The following is a 7,031-nucleotide window of genomic DNA, read 5'->3' on the forward strand; positions in this document are numbered from 1 at the left end:
GTCTCGTAACAAATTGTACAGGAAACAAAAATAAAATGATATACATTGACAGATAGGCTATTTGGCTCACTTGCCTTGCCTTGCATAATGAAGTTCTTGCCTTCGGTGAACAAAAGGGAACTCTTCGGCCTTGGCAGGATAGAGTGAGGCGAGTGAACCAAACACACTAATGGCTCGCGCGCGTTAGACCCCAAGTCGGCGTTTCCGATCTGAATGCTTCCTATACACAGACTTTGGGCTTTGAAGATTGATTGTATATAATGAATATACTAGAAAATAGCGTGACGTTGGCGCGCCGTGTAGCCCATCCCTGAATATACATATAGAAGACCTTGCATTTGTAACTTGTGATAAGGTAGAGTTATATTTAAACTGGTAGCTTATAAATATAGTAAGACCCATAACTATAAATCAAAAAGATGTTTCCAACAGAAATCTTGACAACTAAAGTTGAGATAGCACATATTTCAGGTAACCATATTACAGTATGTCCAGGACATATCACTAAAGTTAGGTAAATAGATAAACCAGCTTCAAGTTTGTGACAGATAAAGTTTGTGACACATATTTCAGGTAGCCATATTACAATATGAATGTAATGATTTACATCCAGATTGGAACATTAGTTTGCCCATGTTTTTTCCAATTTGAACATGAAAATTATATTCACCACGTGATTTCTGAAATATTGTGCAAACTTACATGGTATAGCCTGCATGTAAAAGAGTAATGCATAGCAAACCTTATTTTAGATGGTAAAAGTATATAAAAGTTATTAAGATTGTATGCAAAGATTAGAAGATGGGAGATTTGATCATGCTTACTTGCATGTGTAATGATTTACACCCCCCAATAATCAAAGAAGTTAATATATATTGTATAGGATAGAAGGTTAAAATATAATTGTTGGTAACAAGGAGTTAGTAGTGTACCTTGATTTAACACACGAAATAAAGTTGTTCAATAACACTTTAATTCACCTGTAATAGAAATGTTTACAGCATTAGCTTTAAACATATGGCTAAGTTTAATGCCAGATTAAAAGAGAAGATTCTTCCTTTATAGGTACAGCTGCAAATTGTTGGTTGATGCTTATAGACCGGCTTTTGACGTGCGGAGTTTTTGACAACGAAGATTTGTTTCCATCAGCAGAAACTCCGCATATCAAAAGCTGATCCATAAGCGCCGACCAACTAATCTCAGTTGTACCCGCAAAGAAAAATCTTTTCTTTCGAACTTGGTATGAAACTTAGCCATTCGTTTAAAACTAATGTTGTCAACATTTCTATTACAGACATTGTTAAATTAACTTAACCTCAATTGAGTTATTGATCTTTTCAGCTGGTCTCATATTAGTTGTTTTGAGAGCTAGATTTGGAATGATTTTGCTCTTTAAAGTTGACACCTCACCAATCTATTATGATTCATAGTCCAACAGGCTAGCCTTTTTGTTGGTAAGAAACCCTAGATTGGTTGTCACTCTTTTTATTTAGTGCCGATGCATCTACTCTATTTAGTCATATATGTTTAGTACTGTGGGAGATTTTGATACTTAAAATGACTTACTGAGTTGTGCTATTGTGGGATAACATGCCATATTCCAAGAGCCAATTTCACATCCTGCTTTCTAAACTTTGCATCATTGTCAAACGGCTAACTGTTACACTCATCCAAATGATTTTGATCATAGAAATTTATACCAAGAAAGCAAATAACTTTCACAGAACTTCTAATTAAATTATTTACAAACTCAATCATGCCAATTCAACAATAGAATTGCATTTCAAGCTTCAAAGGAAGGAAGAACCAAACCTTAACACCAGTCTCATACGAAAATTTCCTCACTTCATCATGAATATGAGACAACAAATGACAGCATTAGCAACCATCACACGCACGAAATGGACAAAGACACAGTGAGTTTGAGTTGAGTACAACACCTTGCAACATAAAATCCGGGGCAAGATTGTTGAATTGTACCATCTTAACTATGATGCACATACTTTTGGAAGTAGCAAATCAAACTTGGGGAGAACTGAGCTCGTGTGGGCTAATGTTTTTGTCAAGCTCTATAAGTCGTCTCATATTTGTGCATATGTTCAGCTAGGGTTCCTTGAGCTTTATCAGTATCGAGGAGCGGAGGGTACACTCTAAAGTTGAACTGAAACAAACAACAATGTGAACTTTGATGTCAGGTGGTGTACTTCATCTCGAATTTTGTTGTGAATTGCACATAAAAGAGTAAGTATACACAACATGTCCAAAAGTTTTGTTTAGCATAACAACTAACAACTGGTACATACTTCAAATAGTTTAGCTAGAAGCTATAGTCTTCAAATTTTGGCTCCATATATAAATCAACACCCATGTGATCTTTAAAGAAAGTCTGAAAACAGAAAGTGTAATTCGGTCAGGAAATGGAAGTAAATTTGGGAATGAAAGACTTTTTCAAGACAATCCCGTAAATGGGCAACAATCATGCAGAGAGCATTGGCAGATTCAAAAATCATTTTTTGCTGAACTTGATTTAGAAAACATTGCTGAAATTGATGAGCTATATAACCCCTTTTGACATGCTATATAACCCCTGGATATGTATGCAAAGAAGTGTCCTTTTCTTGAGGGGGTAACAACATGATAAGATTATATGATAGGTAGATTTTTTTTTAAGAAATGTGGGTAGCCCAATATGAGTAAGAATAAAACACAAAGAATTATATCGCGCTATTATCACAGCCATGCACAAATAAAGCCTTACCATATAGAATGTAAAGAAAACCATCTAAGTGGAAATTTCTTTTGAAACCCCGATTACTGACCCATGCGAAAATAAGCTTACATGGAAAAAAAAATTGCTGGATTTTATTATTAATCTGAGAATCGCTGGAAGTCACACACAACTAATTAAGATAAAATAGTTTCTGGAATCGCTGAAAAAGCTACAAATTTTCTGCCTCAAGTCTAGAGGAAATGCCAAACTAAGGGAAATCTATAGTTTGGAATAGTTATTTCTAGGAGGTTTGTAATGTGTCATCTATTTGAACCAACAAAAGAATGTGTTTCCAACTTGCCAAAAATGTTCTCGCTGATCTTTGTAGTTTAAAAGGTGGTCCAAAAATCTAGAACACCATTTTACAAGTCCAACCATGGCTGCAATCTTGTTAGAAATTTTCCTAGCAGGTACTAAACGTAGATACTAATTTGTTGAGATGACAATCATCCAGTAGGACTTTGTCAGTAACAAAATTAGGTAGGGTATTCAAAGGGAACAATTAGCAATCGTCTTCACATATACCATTAAAATGCATTGACAAAAAACTATAAGCACTACCTGATGGGTAATGCTGGCCTGATCTTCCGATAGGTAGCGATAAGTCGGTGGGTGGAGAACTCGACTTTGATGATCCAAAGGCTTCGACCCGAACAGATCGTCTCCCTTGCAATCATTACACCACAGCTCCGTTAGTTATCAACCGTGTCGCGCGGTTGACCTCACCAAGAAGGCTCAATCCCTGCAAGCGTACCGAGAACACAAGCAAGAACGTAGAAGATGCAATCTGAAATATTGCGAATTGAATTCAAGCACTCGAAGTTGGGGTTCCACAAACACTTGCGGCGGCCTAGTCGGTCCGGAACAAGAGCGAAAATCTCACAACTGTGTGTAGATCAATATCTAAGCAAAACCCAACCCTAATTAGGGCGGCGGCTACTGTATATAAAAGACTAGGGTCGGCCAAGGACCCCTGGACGCATCCCTAATGGACTCCAACACGATACACGGCCAACGGCCCAAAAGATGGTGGCGCAGCACCCTGACAGATTCTGGATATCCACTTATTTCGACGATTTCTGTTGACTTAGAAAGAATTTCGACATGGGTCCAGTCCTGTTGGAAAGCTTATCTCCTTAGCTTTCCAACCATGTGTAGAACGTCAAAAACGGAGTCCGTATGCGTCCTGAGCGACGATTTTAGTGCAGGCTGGTCCTGGACTCCGAAACGGACTCGAACTTGATTGGACCTCTACCTTGGCTTGGGCGCCCTTGCTGTTCTTCTCCTGTGTTCCTAAGTAACAATACATCACAATTATTCAATAGCATCCCATCCTCATCAAAATATAAAGGAACACTAAGGAACGAGCTCACCTCATGATTTAGTTGACGTGCACGAGCTCGTGTCAATGGACCTATTATTGGAGGAATACTCGGTGTGTGTGTATCTGAAAGAGTGATGTCCTCATCACTACCTAATCTTGTTAGATCAAGCTAGTAAGGACAATACGCAGTAAGATGTGCTTAGCAGGTTGTTGTGTCCATAATATGCTTATTCAGGGAAAAAAGAACTTGAAATTTACAAATATTTCATTGTATGTCATGACAATCAAGTAGCTTAAGTACTGAGCTAGCAATTTTCATCTATTAGTGAACAGAGAAACACTCTGTCAACCAACTATGAATTCAAATGGAAAATAGCACAAAGCATTTCCTGTGAAATTAAACACATCATCGTCTACACTTAGGTACCTGCATTTTTTTTACACTATTATATTGAAGAGAAAATCCAACCCAAAATATGATAAGAGCCGAGGCATGAAGCCACTATCATTTACCAATTAGAGCATGTATTGACAAAAAACTATAAGCACTATTTAATCTTGTCAAATCAAGCTAGCATGGACAATATGCATTGCGAGGTGCTCAACAGGTAGGTCTATGTTCAAACTATGATAATTCAAGGTAAAAGGAGCAGCGCATTGGCGAGCTCGAGCCATGCCTGCTGCTCCTCCTCTTCCGCACTGGCTTCATCTCCACACGTTGAGCTGCTCCGGCTCTCGCGTGTGGTGGCCCTCCCTCCAACGTGATGTGCGCCTCCCTTCACCATCCTCCCCTGCGTTGTTCGGGATCGATTGTGGATCTGCACATTGGGGCAAGGGAGGGACGCTGATGGTCCTGACTATATTTCCCCCACATGGTCTTACCTCCTCACAACGCTGCTGCTGTTGCCACCATATGGAGAAGGGACTCAAAATTGCCACCTTGAGGAAGCGCCATCACCTCCATCCACATGCCGCGGGGATATCAACAGTAGCAAGCCCCATGGCCATGGCCTCCTTCATCCTCTCAAAATCCCCCTTCTCCATCTAATTAATATGGCCAGATTTGCAAATCAAATACACAAATGCTGCAATTGCCCCAAATCCCATCCGTAACCCCTTGAAGAATCCCCAAAACGAAAGCACGTGAAGAGAGGATAGGGGTAGGGATAGATTGGCGGATCAGAGGGGGCAAATTGATGCATGCACCTGGATGTTCATGGCCTTCTTGTTGGCCTCGAGCTGGCTCCCTCCAAGGAATCAAACAATAGAATCCCAAGTGAAAGTGAACAGGTTGAGAAATCCATCCAGAGAATCGAATCAATCAGTGCACCCAAATCATGAGGAGGGAGAAATCAAGATCTTACCCTTGGGGGCCTTGTTCTTCACGGCGTTCCTCTCCCTAACCGTCCTAGACTTTTGTGCTCGGCTGCCACCCATCTCTCCCTCTCTGTCTCCTTCATCGCTCTGCTCTGCACAGAGAAGAGTCGAGTAGGGGACTCGGGGCGCACCAAGGGCACGCATGAGGGGGAGAGGGGAAGTGGTGGGCAGCGGGCGGTGGGCTTGGGTTTCGCAAGGAGGAGAATCGGGAGGAGACGAGAGCGAATCGAGAGGAGACACCGAGAAGAATGATGAACAAGTACTATAGCACCATAGATCGGACGATCCTCAACTGCCGGTGGTCAAACCGGATGGATGGCTCCGAACGCGACGGCATTTAGATTGATAATAATATATATAATAATAAGATAAGATATGACATGCCCAGGAACCTTGCTTCACTATTGCATAATACAACCCGTTTGTTGCAACACAATGGAATTATGTTGAAGCACCGCATAAGACTATATATCAGATCAGAAGCGTCTCAAAATTAGCTATCAATGTGAAACAGCTCCATGGCTACCCAGGCATTGCACAATACACAAAGGTATGTAAGCACAAAAAGTTTCCTTCTTGGATGACAAAAACTTTTGAACATTACTCAGCAGCCTGTAAAACACAAGATACAACATGAGATCAGATAGAAGAGCAGAAGAAGAAAGCTGATTTTTGGCATATAACAAGAAGAAGAAAGCTGATTTCTGGCATATAACAATCATCTGTGACAATTCTTTCTTACCCTAGAAAGCACATGAAACTGGACTCAAATACTGGATGAAAGAGATATGTGACTCACATAAAAAAAAGCAAAGATGCCGTAAAAACAGACATTATAATTCATATGAATACCAGTATGCAAAGCTATACTTATAAAGGTGAGGCGTCAAGGGAAAAAAATATAAGATAACAGAGTAATCTTTTAACTTCGATATGCCTATTGCATGTAACATGCAATCTTTTAGAGAACTACTGTGAAGATGTAATATAGTTCAGATAAAATTAGCATGTATGGCTGGTGTATGACATATAACAACATAAACACGAACACAAGCATGATGTGGCTATTTTTAGTCATCCAATCTAACATTAACATTTCTTTGAAACACCAAATAATAGTACCAGGTACCACTGAAATTCCTCTCACCTTACATGCGCCATCAAACATCAGGATTTCAACAAAAGCAGAAGACATAGCATGGACAATCCTATGGTATAAATGTAGACCTTTCCATCGGACTTTTAGACGTCAGATGTTTCATTAACTTGGCTTCAGATCTCATTTCAGTAACTTGGCTTCAGATCTCATTTCATTAACTTTTCTTCAGATCTCACATGGAGTAGCTGGTCCAAAGAGAAGATCCAAGAAAACAGTATCAACTTATGAGGTATATCTATGGAAATTATATGTGGTTGAACATGCTGCACTACTCCACAAACCATTTGTGCTCTAATAGTGATAGAAACCATTACTTCGAACAAACAAGAGCTATTTTTGCGCATCAGGAAATTTGAATGGCCTATCCGCAAACTCATCTACAACTTATAGCAAACGCTAGT

The sequence above is a fragment of the Phragmites australis genome, chromosome 11 (genome assembly GCF_958298935.1).
Source record: "Phragmites australis chromosome 11, lpPhrAust1.1, whole genome shotgun sequence".
Lineage (NCBI taxonomy): Eukaryota > Viridiplantae > Streptophyta > Magnoliopsida > Poales > Poaceae > Phragmites > Phragmites australis.